General features: G+C 40.6%; 1 pseudogene; it reads right to left on the reverse strand.

Annotated features, from left to right (window-relative positions):
- The window catches only part of LOC134708621 (tyramine beta-hydroxylase-like), a 53,623-nt pseudogene that overhangs the window by 16,963 nt on the left and 15,124 nt on the right, over nucleotides 1-21,536 (reverse strand).

Below are 21,536 nucleotides of genomic sequence, written 5' to 3' on the forward strand. Positions count from 1 at the left end.
TGGGACAGGCGCAAAAATGCGGCGGGGTTAAACATGTTTGTGAGATCTCAACCCTCCCCCTATACCTCTAACCAATGTAGAAAAATAAACGCATAACAATACGCACATTAAAATTCAGTTCAAGAGAAGTCCGAGTCTGATGTCAGAAGATGTAACCAAAGAAAATAAACAAAATGACAATAATACATAAATAACGACAGACTACTAGCAGTTAACTGACATGCCAGCTCCAGACTTCAATTAAACTGACTGAAAGATTATGATTTCATCATATGAACATCAGGCACAATCCTTCCCGTTAGGGGTTTAGTATCATACCATCATAACATATATGAGAAGAACATAACCCGTGTCATGCCAACAACTGTTTTTAGAATAAATGTCTTTAGTTCCGACGCAAAGACCTTATCAGTGACTCAATATTAACGCCAAAATATGCAATCTTTAATGACTTGACAACAGTATCGTAATTACATTGTATATCCCTTCTTAATCAGTCTATTTAAAGGTTTTGTAAGTTTCTGAGGTGAATACTGACACCTTTGTGCTTTATAAAGAATATTTCCATAAAAAATTGGATGTGAAATACCTGAACGTATAAAAAGTCTGCATGTTGAGCTATATTTACGAATGATGTCTTTATACCGATGATAAAATTTAGTAAAAGTTTTGACTAGTTTGTGATATCAAAAACCCTGGTGTAATAATTTTTCAGTAATACATAAATTTCTCTCGTTAAAATCTAAAACATTGTTACAAACACGAGCGAATCGTACAAGTAAAGTGTATTTGTACTTTACATGACGTACACAAAATAAAACCTATCTTCTATATACTTACGAGTTAATAAGTCACTAAACCTGATTTCATACCGTCTATATATGTAATAAAGGGAACTACTCTTGAGTATCAATGACATATTTGTCATTGGACATCTGAGAAAACTGCACTCAGTTACTAGTTATCTTAGGAAAGAAAATTGTGCAATAAGGCCTTTATTGGGCCTAGGGAACACGTTGGTCCATTGAAACAAATTACAGAAAAAAACGTAAATTTATCAAATATATAGTATAAGATACAATGCATCTTTACATGACATTATTTTTGTAGTTTGTATGTTGATATGCCATTTAAGAACCTACAATCCACGTGACACTCTCATAAACTATTCAGTTATGTTTTAAAATGGCTAACAGCATCTTAAAATGACAGAAATTAAATTCAACCAGTGATATGACGCTGAAAACTGGCATTCCTTACACAGGCACTTGTCTCAGAAAAAAAATTTCCTTTATACCTTAATATTAAGGCATATAGGAATTTTTTTTTCTAACCTTGGTGTGATTACAATGATAAGTTTTCTAACCTTGATGTGATTACGATGATAAGTTTTCTAACCTTGGTGTGATTACAATGATAAGTTGTCTAACCTTGGTATGATTATAATGATAAGTTTTCTAACCTTGGTGTGATTATAATGTTAAGTTTTCTAACCTTGGTGTGATAATAATGATAAGTTTTCTAACCTTGGTGTGATTATAATAATACGTTTTCTACCCTTGTTGTGATTATAATGATAAGTTTTATAGCCTTGGTGTGAATACAATGATAAGTTTTCTAACCTTGGTGTGATTATGATGATAATTTTTCTAACCTTGGTGTGATTATAATGATAAGTTTTCTAACCTGGATGTGAAATATTTTCTGTTCTCTTTAGTTGTTGTCCAGGGGTCCAGATACAGTCCGGATCACCAAGCTCTTCTCCGTTACTTAATCCATCCTTGTCAGAGTCCGTATTACAGAATTCAGAGGTCCACTTCTACAAAATATTGTCACATTTTAAAAAAAGATCAATGAATTAAATACGAATTATTTGGGTCTGCGGCAATTGGACAGCTAAACAAAACAAACAAAATTCATTTATTGTAGGCCTCTATCGGTACAATGTATAGATCAAATATCCTACTGTAAAATAGAAGAAGGTGAGAGGACTTTTTATAGAGTCAAGTAGATTCTGATAGAAGACCTATTTTCAGTTGATTGCTTTGTAGAATTACTAGTATCACAATAATGACAAACAACAGACAAATGTGCCTTTCCCAGAACAGATTTACAACCAGATGCTCCGCAGGGCGCAGCTTTATACGACAGCAAAGTTCGAACCCTGAACATTGGGGCAAGTATGGACACAACATTCAAGCTTGATACAGCTCTGAATTTGTGTTGTGATTAAATAGTTGACACAGCACAGGTTTATGACACATAATGAATGTGGTCTAAGAACTTAAACTTAAAAAACTTTAAATTTTAAATTGAACATGATTACCTATTATGGTCCAATATCCAAAGTCTGAATACATGGTTAGATTCAGCATATCAAAGAACTCCAGGAATTCAATTTTTGATGAACTCAAATAAAGTTCAATTTTAGACCCTTTGGACCACTTATTCCTAAATTGTTGGAACCAAAACTCCCACATCAATCCTAACCTTCCTTTTATGGTCATAAACCTTGTGTTTAAATTTCATTGATATTTATTATCGTATACTAAAGTTATGGTGCGAAAACCAAGAAAAATGCTCATATGGGCCCCTTTTTGGCCCCAAATTCCTAAACTATTGGAACCAAAACTTCCAAAATCAATCCCAACCTTCCTGTTGTGGTCATAAACCTTGTGTCAAAATTTTCATAGATTTCTATTCACTTAAACTAAAGTTATAATAGTGCAAAAACCAAGAAAATGCTCATTTGGGCCCTTTTTGGCCTCTTATTCCTTAACTGTTGGGACAAAAACTTCCAAAATCAATCCCAACTTTCCGTTTATAGTCATAAACCATGTGTATACATTTCATAGATTTCTATTTACTTTTACTAAAGTTATAGTACGAAAACCAAAAGTCTTCGGACGACGACGCCGCCGCCAACGTGATACCAATACACGACCAAAACCGAGGGAAACGCATCTATAATACTAAAATTACGAGGTCCAATTTGTCAGCCGTCATCACGTAAATACGACGAATCAAAGAATTCAACTTTAAATATAACTAATAAAGAACAAAGGTGTAGATTAAAAATTACATCACTCTAGGCCCTTTTGTTTTCCACGTAATTAATATTGCCAATAATTAAGAAGTTCCGGGTCGATTCCGATATCGATACCAATAGTATATTCACCTGTTACCTATTACCTTATCTGTACGTTCCGCATCTGACAGGCGCACCACCAAACGGTGTATTCAGGATTAATATGCTATATACACGGGTCATAACCACAGGGTTGACACTACTAAATTGTCAAATTGTTACCTATTGTATTATTTTAATCAGTAAGACTTTCTAAGATAGCAATACGATTATTAAAAATCTGGACTAAAAATAAGGCGTATAGGTACAGTTTTCAATTTGTTAGCGGGCATGACATAACAGCGACTTTATTTATAACTACATGTACTATAGGACAATGTTGTTTATTGAAAAATACTCCATTCCAGGACCTTTTGTTTTCCAAATAATTAATATTACCAATAATTGATAAGTTCCAGTTCAACGGGTTCAAACAGAAAGATTTGAAAGCAGAGAAAACTGTGTATCTTATAATCGGCATGACTTTATCAGATGACAATACTAATACTAAAATAAGGCTTGCACATAGCAATGTACTTTAGTTCAGTCACGGACCCGCGATACGTAAAACAGCGAATCAAAGAATTCAACTTTATTTATAACTAATATAGGACAATGCTGTTTATTGAAAAATACTCCATTCCAGGACCTTTTGTTTTCCAAATAATTAATATTACCAATAATTGATAAGTTCCAGTTCAACGGGTTCAAACAGAAAGATTTGAAAGCAGAGAAAACTGTGTATCTTATAATCGGCATGACTTTATCAGATGACAATACTAATACTAAAATAAGGCTTGCGCATAGTTATATACTTTAATTCAGTCACGGACCCGCGATATCACGGGTGTGTTCTAGTTAAATATAAGAAGAGAACAACGAAACAACATAAAAATGTAACACACACAGAAACGAACTAAGCATTAATTTTCACAAACTCATGCGTACAACCCGAAGAGGTATATAATATGTACCGGTGGTTCGTTTTTAGCGTGAAATACTAGTAACACAAAGCTTGGAAACAGTGTAAAATAAATGATTTGCACTTTAAAAAAATGGATAAAGGAAAGATCTATTCGAGACAGCACGTGCGAAAACACATAGAAAATCGTATACTAGTATTCAAATATGTAAAACTAGCTGAGAGCATGATACCTAAATGTTATGTAAATCATAATAAAACACCACGGAAAACTATTAAAACCTAAAATTATTCCACTATATGTAATTAATAAGAATTAACTTAAAAGTTGGTAGGTATCATTTGTGATTTTTTATACAAACTTGATGGAACTTGGTAGATTTAAAGGATGAAACTCGTGGAAGTTTGGACGTTTTAATGTGTTAATTGTTATCTATCATCTTTATTCGTTTACACTGTAACTCAAAATAAACATCTGTCATGACGTTCGTAACCAGGCTCAAGCTAGCAGCCACTCGATAGCAGCCACTTCGCTAGCAGCCAGTTTTCAGATATGTCTATAAACCCAAAAGTTACATAAGATTCAAACGTACTTTAAATATTTTTATTAATCATATAATCACAAAATGATCTGTTTTTATATATGAGTGAGCAGCCGAAGAAACTATTTAATGTTTTTTTTTCCTTCAAATTAACATGTAATTTCCTGTTCATTACTTTATTCGCTTTTCATATACCAAACAGCGTAAGTGCGCGCAATTTTAAATAGTGTATGAAGAATAATAAATAGATATGCACTTATTTAATTGCTGGCAAAATTGTTGCTACATGACATCGATTTTTCGATAAGAAATCCATTTTGTGATATTGTAAGAAATAGCTTTCCATAGTCTCGGCATCCTGTCAAGTAGTTCCAAAAAAGAATCAATAGTTTTGCATTACAAGAATAGAAAATTGCACTCGTGCTTTGCTATTTTGTTTTGTCAAACAAATTTGTTTTGACAAAAGATTCTACTTCTGAACAAGCGGAATGCGCTCACATTTGAATATACGAAAGGTTTATTTGTTGTACTTAATGTATGGTGTGCACGGAAAACATAAATTAGCAATTTATAAAAGAAACCTACATTTGGAGCTATGGTGAAATTTTTCAACCTGGGCCATTTGGCCCATTGGACCTTTGACCATTACCTATCATTTGCACCTAGTGGGTAAAAAAGTATTGCCGTAGGGAATTTTTGACAGACTTTTGCAAATTTGGGGTAGGCATGTTTGACCCTTAAGACCCAAGTTCGGACCTATGGTGAAGACAAACTATGAGTTGTCCCACCTGGACCTTTTGGCCCATTGGACCCTAGCCCATTACCTACCATTTCAACCTAGTGGCTAAAAAAGTATTGCCGTAGGGAACTTTTTACACCCTTTTAAAAATTGAGATAAGGCATTTTTTTTAAATCTAACTTTGGACCCATGGTGAGGACAAACAATGAGTTGTCCCACCTGGACCTTTTGACCCAGTGGACCGTTGACCATTACCTATCATTTGCACCTAGTGGATAAAAAAGTATTGCCGTAGGGAATTTGTGACAGACTTTTGAAAATTTGGGGTAGGCATGTTTGACACTTAAGACCCAAGTTCGGACCTATGGTGAAGAAAAACTATGAGTTGTCCCACCTGGACCTTTTGGCCCATTGGACCCTAGCCCATTACCTACCATTTCCACCTAGTGGCTAAAAAAGTATTGCCGTAGGGAACTTTTTAAACCCTTTTAAAAATTGAGATAAGGCATTTTTTTAAAATCTAACTTTGGACCCATGGTGAGGACAAACAATGAGTTGTCCCACCTGGACCTTTTGGCCCACTGGACCTTTGACCATTACCTATCATTTGCACCTAGTGGGTAAAAAAAGTATTGCCGTAGGGAATTTTTGACAGACTTTTGCAAATTTGGGGTAGGCATGTTTGACCCTTAAGACCCAAGTTCGGACCTATGGTGAAGACAAACTATGAGTTGTCCCACCTGGACCTTTTGGCCCATTGGACCCTAGCCCATTACCTACCATTTCCACCTAGTGGCTAAAAAAGTATTGCCGTAGGGAACTTTTTACACCCTTTTAAAAATTGAGATAAGGCATTTTTTTTAAATCTAACTTTGGACCCATGGTGAGGACAAACAATGAGTTGTCCCACCTGGACCTTTTGGCCCATTGGACCTTTGACCATTAACTATCATTTGCACCTAGTGGGTAAAAAAGTATTGCCGTAGGGAATTTTTGACAGACTTTTGCAAATTTGGGGTAGGCATGTTTGACCCTTAAGACCCAAGTTCGGACCTATGGTGAAGACAAACTATGAGTTGTCCCACCTGGACCTTTTGGCCCATTGGACCCTAGCCCATTACCTACCATTTCCACCTAGTGGCTAAAAAAGTATTGCCGTAGGGAACTTTTTACACCCTTTTAAAAATTGAGATAAGGCATTTTTTTAAAATCTAACTTTGGACCCATGGTGAGGACAAACAATGAGTTGTCCCACCTGGACCTTTTGGCCCACTGGACCTTTGACCATTACCTATCATTTGCACCTAGTGGGTAAAAAAGTATTGCCGTAGGGAATTTTTGACAGACTTTTGCAAATTTGGGGTAGGCATGTTTGACCCTTAAGACCCAAGTTCGGACCTATGGTGAAGACAAACTATGAGTTGTCCCACCTGGACCTTTTGGCCCATTGGACCCTAGCCCATTACCTACCATTTCCACCTAGTGGCTAAAAAAGTATTGCCGTAGGGAACTTTTTACACCCTTTTAAAAATTGAGGTAAGGCATTTTTTTTAAATCTAACTTTGGACCCATGGTGAGGACAAACAATGAGTTGTCCCACCTGGACCTTTTGACCCAGTGGACCGTTGACCATTACCTATCATTTGCACCTAGTGGATAAAAAAGTATTGCCGTAGGGAATTTGTGACAGACTTTTGAAAATTTGGGGTAGGCATGTTTGACACTTAAGACCCAAGTTCGGACCTATGGTGAAGAAAAACTATGAGTTGTCCCACCTGGACCTTTTGGCCCATTGGACCCTAGCCCATTACCTACCATTTCCACCTAGTGGCTAAAAAAGTATTGCCGTAGGGAACTTTTTAAACCCTTTTAAAAATTGAGATAAGGCATTTTTTTAAAATCTAACTTTGGACCCATGGTGAGGACAAACAATGAGTTGTCCCACCTGGACCTTTTGGCCCACTGGACCTTTGACCATTACCTATCATTTGCACCTAGTGGGTAAAAAAAGTATTGCCGTAGGGAATTTTTGACAGACTTTTGCAAATTTGGGGTAGGCATGTTTGACCCTTAAGACCCAAGTTCGGACCTATGGTGAAGACAAACTATGAGTTGTCCCACCTGGACCTTTTGGCCCATTGGACCCTAGCCCATTACCTACCATTTCCACCTAGTGGCTAAAAAAGTATTGCCGTAGGGAACTTTTTACACCCTTTTAAAAATTGAGATAAGGCATTTTTTTTAAATCTAACTTTGGACCCATGGTGAGGACAAACAATGAGTTGTCCCACCTGGACCTTTTGGCCCATTGGACCTTTGACCATTACCTATCATTTGCACCTAGTGGGTAAAAAAGTATTGCCGTAGGGAATTTTTGACAGACTTTTGCAAATTTGGGGTAGGCATGTTTGACCCTTAAGACCCAAGTTCGGACCTATGGTGAAGACAAACTATGAGTTGTCCCACCTGGACCTTTTGGCCCATTGGACCCTAGCCCATTACCTACCATTTCCACCTAGTGGCTAAAAAAGTATTGCCGTAGGGAACTTTTTACACCCTTTTAAAAATTGAGATAAGGCATTTTTTTAAAATCTAACTTTGGACCCATGGTGAGGACAAACAATGAGTTGTCCCACCTGGACCTTTTGGCCCACTGGACCTTTGACCATTACCTATCATTTGCACCTAGTGGGTAAAAAAGTATTGCCGTAGGGAATTTTTGACAGACTTTTGCAAATTTGGGGTAGGCATGTTTGACCCTTAAGACCCAAGTTCGGACCTATGGTGAAGACAAACTATGAGTTGTCCCACCTGGACCTTTTGGCCCATTGGACCCTAGCCCATTACCTACCATTTCCACCTAGTGGCTAAAAAAGTATTGCCGTAGGGAACTTTTTACACCCTTTTAAAAATTGAGATAAGGCATTTTTTTTAAATCTAACTTTGGACCCATGGTGAGGACAAACAATGAGTTGTCCCACCTGGACCTTTTGGCCCATTGGACCTTTGACCATTACCTATCATTTGCACCTAGTGGGTAAAAAAGTATTGCCGTAGGGAATTTTTGACAGACTTTTGCAAATTTGGGGTAGGCATGTTTGACCCTTAAGACCCAAGTTCGGACCTATGGTGAAGACAAACTATGAGTTGTCCCACCTGGACCTTTTGGCCCATTGGACCCTAGCCCATTACCTACCATTTCAACCTAGTGGCTAAAAAAGTATTGCCGTAGGGAACTTTTTACACCCTTTTAAAAATTGAGATAAGGCATTTTTTTTAAATCTAACTTTGGACCCATGGTGAGGACAAACAATGAGTTGTCCCACCTGGACCTTTTGACCCAGTGGACCGTTGACCATTACCTATCATTTGCACCTAGTGGATAAAAAAGTATTGCCGTAGGGAATTTGTGACAGACTTTTGAAAATTTGGGGTAGGCATGTTTGACACTTAAGACCCAAGTTCGGACCTATGGTGAAGACAAACTATGAGTTGTCCCACCTGGACCTTTTGGCCCATTGGACCCTAGCCCATTACCTACCATTTCCACCTAGTGGCTAAAAAAGTATTGCCGTAGGGAACTTTTTACACCCTTTTAAAAATTGAGATAAGGCATTTTTTTTAAATCTAACTTTGGACCCATGGTGAGGACAAACAATGAGTTGTCCCACCTGGAACTTTTGACCCAGTGGACCTTTGACCATTACCTATCATTTGCACCTAGTGGGTAAAAAAGTATTGCCGTAGGTAATTTTGACAGCTTTTAAAAGATTAGGGGTAGGCATTTTAGTCCACCGTCTTGGTAAGGATACCAATGGAACTTTGCAAATTGAAAGCTATGGTACGAAAAAATCCAGGCGCACTGGGTATGATTACCACGACTTTCAAGGACGGTAGGATTGACAGTGGTGCTAAGATTTGATTTTTAGGACCGAAAAAACTGTGTCTTATAAATTGAATTAGGAATGGTGGTTGAGGTAACCTAAATTGATATTTTTTATTGTTGGGATGAAGACATGGATCCAATAGCGGACATGGAGTAATTTGTTGAAAATGTCAAAGCCCTGAGAGGTATTACCAAAATGAACTACCTTTGATGGTACTGCCGGTTTGGAAAAGATGAGTTGGTTGAGTTGATTGTAACAGAAGAAACCAACCTTAAATATCAGCGTCGTCCGAAAACCCAGACGAGGAAGACGATTACTAGTATCACCCAGGTCAAAAAAACTTGGGTTGAAAGGTATTAGCAGGCTGTTGATAGTGCATCCGCCAACGAAAGCCTTGAAAGAAGCATTTACTACCTGGAAGATGACCCCCATTATTTATATGGATGTGCAGACTTTCCTTGACGTCTCTCAGATGTCACTGGAAGAACTTAAAACAAATTGGCCATCGAAAGGAGCAAAAATCAACGTGGTGCTACACTGTACCTTTGTGAATATTAATCCAACAGGTAATGCAGATGATAAGAACAAGGGATACTTTCACTCGATATTTTCACCGAGGCCTCCATCTTAGCTGAAACCCTTGGTTAAATGGACAAAAAGATGGGAGTAAAAGTTGGCCAGTGAACCTCTGAAAAATGTGGCTCAACATGGAAAGCATTTGTAAAACTTCAAGTCAATATTAACAAACACCGGCAGCTGGGAGGGTCACAGTACTTTGAAAGAAGGCGGTAAACAATATGAAAAAACACTGATGAGGATTGTTTTAAGTGGACCATACTTTCGGCCTTTCACCATGACGAGGTAGACCAAAAACATACAAACATAATAACACAGTACCACCGTGGCAGGAAAAGGTCAATCTGGAAAAAGATGTAGTTCTCGGTCAGCCTTAAGAGTATTGGTAAGTTCGAGAAGGTCAATTCAACCCTGACAGTCGATGTATTATAAATTAAGTTAATAACGACAATGAAGTATACCCGCTGCGCATAGCAGACGTATATACTAAGGCACCAGTTCTTAATATCATGCAAAAGCCGGGAGAAGATGTGGCACAGGTCTTTGTTGAATGCATTGAGAAAGAAAAGCAAGGCCATTTACACCTGAAACTATCTTATGAAGCATATGGTCTTAACGAAAGAGGACAAGAAAACCACCAGGAGGCCACGGAGCGCTGGTTGTGTGATTGTTCGCTTGGTGAGGACAAGATGAGGGGTTACTGACACTTTACCGAAAATACAGGGGCGCAGCACATAACCAGTGTAAGTACAAAATGTCAAAGCTTATACCTGTATTTTTCACAATCTGGCCGGGTATGATAGTTATCTGTTCATTAAGAACCTTGGATCGACACCGGGGCAGCTCACATGCATTCCTAATTCGGAGGAAAAGTAAATCTCGTTTAGGAAGACATTCCAGGTGAGCGAGTACTAGATCAAAGACGGGGAAATGAAACCCCTCCACCAGAGTTTGAGATTTGGGCAGTCTCAAATTTATGATTGCGAGCCTGAATAGCTTGGTAAACTCAAGTCCAACAGCAGCCTTCAAGAATACTCGGAATGTATTTGGTAGAGGAGCGTTTGATCCCGAATTGTACCGGGTGATACCCGCGGAGTCTAAAAACGGTCGGAAAATCACACTGCGTGAGGTCATCGACAGGCGTAAGCTAGAATACATTGTGTCACACCGTGAATATTTTGAGCTGGGAAGCAGGCTTATAAAAGGGAAGAAGCTGGACAAGAACGCACATCTGACACTCACACAGGGCTACCTTGCGCAGGAGTGTCCAACCTACATAGCTATCCTGGTACTGTCACTACAATAGTATCAACTGCACCGGGCTCGACGCCTGCATTGCGAAGAGTACATGGCAGATAAGATTGTATACACGGGAAATGTGTGGGACTAAGCCAAGGCACATCTTTTGGCCATCATTAGTGGGACTGAGTGGGAGGCAGACCAAGGTTACACTGAAGGATTCAAAATGGTATCAGGAGTGAGATATATCACAGATTCTATTGTTAATTTGCAGCCGTACCTTTATGAGCAGGCGAAAAATTCAAAGGAATGTAGGGGCACCGACTACAACATCGATGGAAGTACGGTGAACGATGTAATTTGTAGTTTGAAGAACAAGGCACTTATGGTGGCGTTTGATTACTTGACAGAACAGGGCATTGGAGTTGAATCACTTGTAATTGGGTGCTCGCCGTTTGTTCATAGAATGTCAAGTGATGTAAAATCACCTTCACCAGACATGGATGAAGGCTATGATATACCAGTTGAAGTGCCTGCCATGGACGAAAGTTTACTCTTGCGACAGAGTGTGTACCCTGTTGATTATATGGATGGGTTAAAGCAACTTAAGTAAACCGAGCAAGACGAAAAAGCATTGATGGCAGCGTTATTCGCTGAGAAGACAATGTATTGAATTTGGATTGGTGGAGGTCAATGGCAGCACAATCAACAAGTACAATAAGCTCGCCGGGTGCTCACATAGAGTCAAGGAAGTCATGGATGAAGGTAAACCTGCTGACGCGCCGGAGAAGTCTCTTGAAGAATGTTTACTCTTTAGAAAGGGTGTGTACCCTTATGACTATGTGGATGGGTTTGAAAATTTCCAGGAGACCGAGTTGCCACCCAGTGAAGCATTCTACAATACCATCACCGGTGTAAGCCATGCAGACTATGAACTTATACGCGCAGCAAGTGTGTAAAAAAAGATGGATATCACAAGCATGAGAGAGTATCATGACTTGTATCTGAAAACGGATGTACTCTTGCTGTGCGATGTGTTTGAGAAATTCAGAGATGTATACTTGAAGCATTAGGAACTTGATCCCGCGTGGTACCTAACAGCACCAATACTTGCATATGATGCGACATTGAAAACCACCGTAATAGTTGTGAAACCCAAACTTATCTCGTACCCTGACATGCTTTTGATGCAAGAAAGAGATCAGAGGTGGGATTACAGTCGCGACGTAGTGGTTTGCCAAAGTCAACAACCCTTATGTCGAAGGATTCAATGCCGACAAGCCCATCAACTACTTGATGTTTGCGGATGTCGATAACCTGTATGGATGGGATATGAGAAGCACCGACCGGTGGCTTTGAATGGATTAACACCGACGTCACCAACCTTGGAGACCCTTGCAGTGAAGACGACCAAGGATTTATATTGGAGGTAGACTTTGAATATCTCAAGGAACCTCATGACTACCACAATGACTACTTGCTTGCCCCGGAAACAAAGTAAAGAAACTGGTGCCAAACCTCGGAGACAAACTGAGGTATGTTGTACACTACGTCAAACTAAAACAGTACTTGCGCTCAGACTCAAGATCAGAAAACCACACGGTTATAAGTTTAAACCAGATCATATGACTGACGATTATATATACTAGTAGATCTAACCACCGCGCTCAGAGCCGCTGCCACCCCTAACTTTGAAAAAGACTTGTTCAAGCTCATGAACAATGCGGTTTCGGAAAGACAATAGAAAATATCCACAAGAGGGTTGATTTCCGAATGGTTACCAACGAGAATAAAGTGATGAAGCACGTCACCAAGCTCAATTTTGATCGCTGATCGCCGGGTTAACTTCAGTGAGTATCTTGCAGCCATGCACATGCGTAAGACCTAATAGAATTTGACAAGCCAATTTACCTAGACATATCTAAGACCTTAATGGCGGACTATGTTTACAAGTACCCAAAGCCAACCTACCGTGATAAGACAACCATCTGTTACACCGATAGTATCGTTTACAATGTCGAACCTCTAGATGTCTACAAAGACATTAATGAACACGAGCGGCAGAAGTTCGGCACATTCAACTATCCAAGTGACCACACTTCCGGTATCAAATCAGGTCTGAACAGGAAAATTCTTGGAATGTTCAAGGTTGAATGAGCCGGAGTCCCCATGACTGAGTCTTGGATTACGGTCAAAGATATACGCGCCTAAGGTTGGCATGCGCGAAGCGAAGAGGGCTTAAGGGGTGAAGAAGTGCATCGTTAAAAATTACCTTTGAAAACTACAAGAGATGCCTTGATAAGCACGCAGTGAGCTACCGGACTATGAATACACAATCAAAAGTCATAGGCATCAGACATATACACTTTAGTGTCACAAGAGAGCCCTATCAGCCAACGATGACAAGCTTCATATCATGCATGATGGAATTAGCACCCTTGCCCGTGGCCACTACAAAATCGTCAACCGTAAATAAATGAGCGGCATATTGGTGCATAATTAAGTTCTTCCCTACAAACCCCTTTCAAACACTCAGCTCAAACAGGCTGTATCCACCACGAGGATTCAATGCTGTTGGGGTGCGGTCATGCCTGATACACTACTTCCAATGGTCTGACACACCAAATGTGGAACCTTAACCACGACAGCTGGAAGGATCGTGCAACGCACTTGGCGTGTTGGAAAAGCGCAGACCGACAAAGTATTACTTTGACTCTTATGGATTGCCAACGCCCGACGAGATGGTAGACTATTTGTAACCTGAGATCCTTTTCAAAACTGATGAACTTCAGACGCAATGGGATGTGGTGTGTGGTCACTTTTGTCTGTCCGTGTTGAAGATGCTGACAATGAGAAAATCGTGGAAAATACAATCTTTTCGCTCTACAAATAAATGGATAAGTTCGGATACCAAGCAAGACAGTGCATATCCGTCTGGTCGATCGTGCAGCATTTCGATATGAACGACAATCGCATTACTAGCCTATGATATCCCAAGGACAGCTCGGATGCTGTGACAAAATGGTGGGTGACCAAGCAGTTGAAAGATGGTATAAAAGAAAACAATGAGCTAGAGGCTGCGCTAGAAGCGATCGTAGATAGCTCTCGAAGACATAAAAAACACCTTGTCGGTATCGAGAAAAAAGTTGAAAAGTGTCTACCTTGCGGCACAAGAACTAGTGACCAAAGGATGGTATATGCAAAGAACTATGTGGATCTAAGCATGGCGGTTCTAGAGAAAATCAATACCATCGAATTGAAGTTGAAGTCTTATCACACGACGGACAGGAGACGGCGCGAATCGAATCTCATATCTGAGGAGGACTTGCGCAACTATATGATAACACAGCAGGTTTTTTTCAAGTCATATGAACTAGTGTATTGCACATCCGCAGCTTTGACCAAAGAGTTGAACTCCGTGAGGTACCTCTCCACTTGACGTTAAGCTCTTTCATCCCTCCCCATGTTCTTCTACGCAAGACATTTTCGATGCGGTAGGTGTTTTGATCAGTCTTTTGATGGATATCTGAATGTCCTCACCGCTAAAATCCTCGAGGCGATAGGGGGTCGGCTTAGTGATCAACAATGGTGAATACTTCCTCTGTCCAGCTGGGCGTTTATTCCTTCTCGAATATACATTTTTTGTCGCCAGTACGAAATCACGGTGGTTTTATTGGTATGCTGCCGTAAAGGTTCAAATACACCTTGTTTGCATGCTCCTTGTGACTTGAGGCGACGGGGATCATCTTGATGGAGCGGTGCTGGATGGTATTGTACTGGCGAACATGATCGTCCAGGACATCTATATAGGTGCGCAAGTATTTGAACATGTTGCAGTTACAACGGTCGACAACAATCGACCTCTCTTCATTCTCGGTGGAGTAAGCCTCGATACCATGTTTTTGAAGCAGCTGCTTGACATCCATGTTGTCAAATTCAGTACCATTGTCTGTCCATAGTTTCTTTGGCACACGCAATGTGAATACCGTTTGGAAGGCATTCCGCGCCGTCAACCCCTTATTGTTCTTGAGTGGTATCAGTCAGACATTTTTGCAGAAGACATCGATAATGCCCCAGTTGAATTTATTTTCCCTGTTGTCCTTGCAAAAAACACTCATATCAACAAGGTCGGCCGCCTAAGTCTCATCCACACCACACTACTACACCGCGTTTATGAAACGTGCGTCGAACTGGTTTGTGCAACTCATCCGCTAAAACATCGGTCCAGACTCAGACTAAATCGAGTTTTGGTATCGATGATTGGTCCGATGATTCTGTGGTCCATGCGTTCGCGTGTGGAAGTGTTGGCAATGGTGTTAAGCGAGGCTATCATAGGTTTTATTCTTGTGCTGGGCATAATAGAGATCGTGGTGATTTGCAGCCACGTAAACTCGATTAATGTGGTTTGACCAAGCTTTTCTGGGTGCAGGCGCTTGCTAAGTTTTATATCTGGCCCGGTAAAGTTGTGTCCGGGTAGATGCATTTCCATGGGTGATCGGGTGATTATTACGTAGTAGTTTGTCCATGAATCCTGCACCAGTTGCAGCAACAAACCGAGACCTTACAATTTTCAACTTTTCTCCGTCGCCCGTTCCTGGTCATTACCTCGCTGTGGTTATCTATGTACGCCTTCCAATGACATTTCAAGCAAAAGTTCATCGCTATTTTATTCAAATAAATGAACGTCGAAGACATTTCCTACAGTGCCAACGGCCCAACAGGAGCAATCGCTACCTCCTGCCGCAATCAGAAGGTTTATCATTGGGAAATCGGACTGTGGTAAGACAACGCTGTTGAACAACATAATCCTGTGCGATGGATGACTCGAGTACGATCAATTGCACGTCTTCGGAAAATCGCTTCACCAGCCCATCTACCGGCTGTTACAGCAAACGCTGGGAACAGGCTTCACTAAGGAAGATATCCTTAACCTCGTACAGTGCAAAGGCAAGTCACCCTACTCGTTGATCGATGTGGTCAACGCCTTACCACCACCACGTCACCCGAGTGATAGCGAAAAAAAATTTCGAGCAAAGGAGCGATGAACTAAGCCCCGGACATTCGACAAAACCTCATTGTGTTCGACGACTTTATGCTTAACAAATGAAGACTACTACGTGAGTGGTCGCCACAACATTGATTGTTTTTAATTGTGACAGAACTACTTCAACTGCCCCGCCAGTCTATCCGGGAGAATGCCTATGTCCTATGCTTCTTCTAGCATGATGCTAAGAATTTCGAACAAATCCGACGAGATCACTGCAACAATCTCCCCAAGGAATAGTTCAGCATTCAGTGTAAACATTGCTGGTCAAGAACCTATGGATTTGTAACCATTGATATTAAAAGCACCAAGGCAAATGGAAAATATCGATGCAATTTGATGAGTTTTATAGGTAAAGTATCAATAATGAATTGTTACAAAGATAACTCCTCGAAGTACAAAGATTCAGAGTTCCTATTGTCAGATATTGAGAAGGAACTGGAGCTAGAGTTTGATCCCCAGCCTAAGAAATACGAATGGTCCTGGAAATGTAAATTTGAGTCGGCCCCGGGCAAGGTATGAAGACTGTGTTACAAGTGCGGTTGGATTGTGTTTCATTATTTATATGTCCCGATATGGATGAAAGTCTGTTGAATTGGCTATAAACATAATGGAATATCCCAACGCTCACAACAACCCAAAATGCCCGCCAAGACAATTGTCGGTCATCAGTGCAATCACCGATACAAACAATTGAAGATTTACCTCCTGTTGTGCCAGCCCTCCTTTCTCCAACGCAAGAGTTTGCCGACCCTCTACCCATTGCACCACCTACAGACACCGTCCTCGGACCTCGAGCACAGCAGTATTTGAAGCTCAGTATGACTCCTTCCGCCGACCTTGGATTGGATTGCGATCTGAAAACGATGGTTTCTTCATCCGAAGTTTATCAGTTACTTTTGACGGCGATGATATTTTCGTGAATGTTGTGAGGTACAAAGGAACCCTTGGCCTCTGGGAACTCATGGTGAAAAAGAAACCAGATTCGTTCGACGCTGACGACCTTGACGACTGCAGTGATCCTGAAAAGTTCCGGTGCCATGTATCAAGGCAATTCCACCCTCTTGAAAACCGCGAAGTCGAACAAGAGTTACAAGGAATGAAATCGTATCCCACATCTACCAGAGGGATCAGTGTTTCTTCCTGCCAACTTCAAGCAGCTTTTCGAACTTGGAGCTTGGAACTGTGTGCTGCAGCTTACAGAGCAGGAAATAATGGTTTGCGCAACGAAATTGTGTCGATTATTGATGCTATTAAAAAGGGTAGACATGTCAGCATTGCGGAATATAAGGCGCTTCATCGTAGCATCCTATAAATAAATTTTGCAAATAAAATAAAGGTTACGCACGAAAGTACGACTACGGTGGTAGAGGACTGTTTGACACAGTAGCCTTGAAAGGTGTTGAAAAAGAGGCCTCCTAAGCCGTCGACCATGTGGTTGGTAAAGTGGTATAAACCATCTACCACTTCGTCAACGCTAAAAATACATAATGTATGTCTGACATCCTTACAATCACCGAAGGATTGACTTTCGATGAAAGTCTCCAGGGATTTATCAGGTTCACGAAAACGAACCTCAAACTGGTGCCAACCTGAAAAATAAAGGTGATATCCTAATCAATATCGAAACACAAGACTCCATCCCGCTGAAAGTGATCTTTTGGTACAGGGGCAACTGCAAAAGAACGACAGTAGTGCTTATGCTGATGCAGATCTAGTGTCTCTCTTTCACAATGGAATCATATATCTCTTCTCTCAGGCCAGCCAATCGAACATATTAATTTCACGAAATCTCAAGGTCTCAACTACCTGTGCTGCAAGGATTCATCTACCGAAGCTGAGACCGAAAACACAGGGTTCGCATCACGTCATGGTAAAATTTTACCCAAACCTGCCAACAAAGGAGCTTTTTCATTCACCATACCCCTGAGACATATTTTCGGCTTTTCAGACGACTTCGACAAGATCGTATACGTATTAAAGCATGCATTGTCACTACTGCGCGTGATTCAGACGCCGATACCATGCACTGAGCCGCCACAGTCAACGATGTGGCAAAAAATATTCTGAGTCAGATCTCTTGGTTCGTTCTTCACGTCACCCCATCAGACGAAAACAAGATGCGGCTGTACAAAACCATACAAAGTAAAAGTAAAATCGACTGGATTTCGCATGAGACAGTGTGATTCTATCGCCGCTCCCAAAAACACACAATTCAACTGGCGCCTATTTGCCACAAGTGGTACTCAAAAGCCTAGATATACAATCGGTGCCATCCAAACCGACAAAAGTGTGGATAAGACCGAGAACGCCGCCGTGTGCGACACTGTCGATTGCGGAACATTCATATTACTGTCAACGCTGAACGCTACCCAGTCGTCGTTTTTAATGCTGGTTTCATCCAAAATAGGGTTGCAAGAGTGTTCAAGGAGGCTCCAGACATCAGAAAGAAACTCTACAACATGGTCATTCTCCTCAGTAACGGCGGCGTTAACACCGATACCTCTGATTTCACAGGCTTATAGCCGGTGTTTGTTATCTATGCAAGTCATCAGTCTGAGCGGCTGAAAGAATCCACGGTGGACATCCAGATACGGGCCGAATTCGATCGCAATGTTTCCGCCAACACCGAAGCATTTGCACCTGGAATCTCCGACGGAGTTCTTTACTTCGAATCTGACGGAGACAAGATGAACGTCGTGTTTAAAGCCTAAAAATAAATGAACAACATTATTTTGCAGAAATTCGTAAGTAAAACCGAACTTAAGCAGGGGTTCTCTTTCATAGTACAAGTATCCGGCAACTATAGCCAAATTCATACCCGCTTCAATCCACTAAAAATTGGAAAGGATTATGAGATGTTATTGGTAAATCATGAGACCTACTACGTATACTCCATCCCCAACATTCACACAGGTTCCTATGGCATCAACGATGAAATACAGTGACAGCTGCAGCTCAACAAACACAAAGCAAAAAACATTATCGATGCAAATCAGGAAACCCTAAGAGCAACACTAACTCTCGCTAAGCACTAAGAAGTAGATTTCAACTTAACAAATAGCCGCAACACCGTTTTGGGATTAGAACGGCAAATTTACACCTACGATAGGGCTAAACAGAAGTATCATCAGCATCATCAGCATCCAGCTGGCAAATAGCGGTATTATCTATGGGAGCTATGTAAATAGAAAGCAGTAATCCACCATCTCCAGTTTCTTTCCCGGTGTCGATCCTGGTATAAAGAACCCCCCAAAAAACTGGTGTACTTACCAGTGACCCTGAACACCATCAATCGCATGTGCACTTATCTCACCAATCAGGATGGTGACCCCATCAAACTCCGCGGCGAACACCTCACTATCCATTTTCCTCTTCTAAGGGAATAAATAAATAACTTATCACGATAATGGTTTGAAAGGTCAAGTAAATAAACTACACTGGGCTGCCAAGAAAGGTTGTCAAGTCTCCATTTGTTTGTCCCATGCAAACCTGTAATGCGAACACAAGATGTGGTTTACCTCTCGGCAGGTTCAAAAGATTATCAAACTTCTTCAAAAAGTTACTGGTGTTATTAATCTGGAGCTGAGTACAACGCAGATAAAGAAAACATGCACAAAGTAGGTGGATACCTACCCATGTTCGTATGGTTGGCAATGAGGGCATTTCACATGGTAACTAAAACCATTCTGTCTGCCTTGGGTATTGGAGACTTGATTGCTTTGGGTGGTGTACCCGTCAACAAGGTATTGGGATCATAATTTTACCTGAAACTTGGTGGATGCGTTTGAAATTTTAAGATATTTTAATTCTGGTATCTATTGTGAGTTTATTTGCACAGTGAATCCCAGTGGTAACGATTTCTACCTCAAAACCTCAAACGCCCGGATCACCTATGGTGATGGTCTTTACTTGAGGCGTTCACGTGGTCAGTAATTCAACGACGAAGCCGGTCTGATATTAGGTGCTACCAGGACCTTCAAAGACACCCCTCCTCCGTATGCTCCTATAAATAAATGAATGATTTAGTTTCCTTAGTACCGGCAACTAAAGATTTCTGCCTCCTGAGCCTTATTCTCTCTCTGATCAGACTTACTTTGTGTTTATTATGTGGCTTTTTTCTCTTTTCTTTCACAAAGGCATATTGGTAGGTAATAATTCAAGGTCAAATTGGTCAAATGCCCAGGTGTAACTGATAGTAATGGTCTAAGGTACAATGGGTCAAAAGGTCCAGGGGGTACAACTCATTGTTTGTCCTCACCATGGGTCCAAAGTTAGATAAAAAAAAATGCCTTACCCCAATTTTTAAAAGAGTGTAAAAATTCCCTACGGCAATACTATTTTAGCCACTACGTGGAAATGATAGGTAATGGGCTAGGGTCCAATGGGCTAAAAGGTTCAGGTGGGACAACTCATAGCTTGTCTTCACCATAGGTCCGAACTTGGGTCTTAAGGGTCAAACATGCCTACCCCAAATTTTCAAAAGTCTGTCAAAAATTCCCTACGGCAATACTTTTTTACCCACTAGGTGCAAATGATAGGTAATGGTCAAAGGTCCAGGTGGGATAACTCATTGTTTGTCCTCACCATTCGTCCAAAGTTAGATTTAAAAAAAATGCCTTATCTCAATTTTTAAAAGGGTGTAAAAAAGTCCCTACGGCAATACTTTTTTAGCCACTAGGTGGAAATGGTAGGTAATGGGCTAGGGTCCAATGGGCCGAAAGGTCCAGGTGGGACAACTCATAGTTTGTCTTCACCATAGGTCCGAACTTGGATCTTAAGGGTCAAACATGCCTACCCCAAATTTTCAAAAGTCTGTCAAAAATTCCCTACGGCAATACTTTTTTACCCACTAGGTGCAAATGATAGGTAATGGTCAAAGGTCCACTTGGTCAAAAGGTCCAGGTGGGACAACTCATTGTTTGTCCTCACCATGGGTCCAAAGTTAGATGTAAAAAAAAAATGCCTTATCTCAATTTTTAAAAGGGTGTAAAAAAGTCCCTACGGCAATACTTTTTTAGCCACTAGGTGGAAATGGTAGGTAATGGGCTAGGGTCCAATGGGCCAAAAGGTCAAGGTGGGACAACTCATATTTTGTCTTCACCATAGGTCCGAACTTGGGTCTTAAGGGTCAAACATGCCTACCCAAAATTTTCAAAAGTCTGTCAAAAATTCCCTACGGCAATACTTTTTTACCCACTAGGTGCAAATGATAGGTAATGGTCAAAGGTCCACTTGGTCAAAAGGTCCAGGTGGGACAACTCATTGTTTGTCCTTACCATGGGTCCAAAGTTAGATTTAAAAAAAATGCCTTATCTCAATTTTTAAAAGGGTGTAAAAAAGTCCCTACGGCAATACTTTTTTAGCCACTAGGTGGAAATGGTAGGTAATGGGCTAGGGTCCAATGGGCCAAAAGGTCCAGGTGGGACAACTCATAGTTTGTCTTCACCATAGGTCCGA

Source organism: Mytilus trossulus, chromosome 2, assembly GCF_036588685.1.
Source record: "Mytilus trossulus isolate FHL-02 chromosome 2, PNRI_Mtr1.1.1.hap1, whole genome shotgun sequence".
In the NCBI taxonomy this organism is placed as follows: Eukaryota; Metazoa; Mollusca; class Bivalvia; order Mytilida; family Mytilidae; genus Mytilus; species Mytilus trossulus.